A 1167-nucleotide genomic window follows, 5' to 3' on the forward strand; every position below is an offset into this window, starting at 1 on the left:
CTCCCCAGCAAAGGTTCATGTGGGACCTGTGGGCATGAGGCAAGCATGGCTGCTGGCCTCCTGGGGCAGCTCCCTGACTCTGGCACCCACTGCTGTAGGGGAACTGGTGGACCTCAGGCCCAGCAGCTGCTCAGCCTGTGGCTTTGGGAGTCGTGGATTTGACACCCTACTCCCTACAACCCTACCTGCTCTTCATGCTCTCAGACAAACCCACTGGAATCTGTTTGCAGTGTCTGCCATATATTTGGAGCACAGATTTGGCTTCTGAACTGGGTTGTTTTTCAGATTCATACATGCTCTTTGGCACTGGAACTGCTCTGATGCATGGAGCAAGCTGTTCTATTCGTGACATCTGGGGCAGTGACTACAATAAAAAACATAGGAGGGAGCAGCATCCCTACACCTCGTAATCACCTACTCACTAATAAAATGAATTACATACATCATAAAATGAATTACATACATCCCCAAGAATTAGCCTGGTAGTTGACTTTTAACTGAGGATCGTTACTTGGATGGTCTGCTTTCAAGGGCTCCTGTGATTCAACTGTTTACCTGCTTCTTTATTTTCTGGAATTACATGGACAGTAAAATGTGATACTATCTATGTTCATCAGGACAGAAGAGATGATATTCTCATTGGTCTGAAGTCCATGATGCTGTGGATGTGTAGAAACCCCACGTAGTGGCTCACTGACTTCAGGGTCGGGATACTAGAGGCACTGTGCTTAGGAGGGTTCCGGTCACTACCAGATCACTTGCTACTACCCCACTCTGGCCACAGGAGACCAACAGCCTTGTCAGATTCATACTCTACACATCCACAGACCTGAGAATGATGGAAATAAACTTACCCCCAACAAAGTGATAGGACTAATAGTCTTCTAGGAATTGTCCTTATGAATTTATAGACAGAAAAGAAGACAGAAGAAACAACAAAAAATATAAATAGTAGAATATAAAATTGGGAAATGAAGGTTACCTAGGAATTTTAAAAACAAATTTATAAAACATTCTGAGGTCTTGTTAGCAATATTTGTATTTGATTAAACTGTCTGTTTCAATATATTGAAAAATTAAGAATCAGAAGATGAACATTTAGAACATTTTGCCTGGTATTAGTCCAACTATTTGCTAGCAAAACTCTTACCCTATCACAGAAACCAG

At 42.5% G+C, this 1167-nt stretch overlaps 1 pseudogene; it reads left to right on the forward strand.

Moving 5' to 3' along the window:
* Positions 1-98: 98 nt before the first annotated feature.
* LOC115285331 lies at positions 99-962 on the forward strand (annotated as a pseudogene).
* The last annotated feature ends 205 nt before the right edge of the window (positions 963-1167 follow it).

This window comes from Suricata suricatta, unplaced genomic scaffold (genome assembly GCF_006229205.1).
Source record: "Suricata suricatta isolate VVHF042 unplaced genomic scaffold, meerkat_22Aug2017_6uvM2_HiC HiC_scaffold_8418, whole genome shotgun sequence".
In the NCBI taxonomy this organism is placed as follows: Eukaryota; Metazoa; Chordata; class Mammalia; order Carnivora; family Herpestidae; genus Suricata; species Suricata suricatta.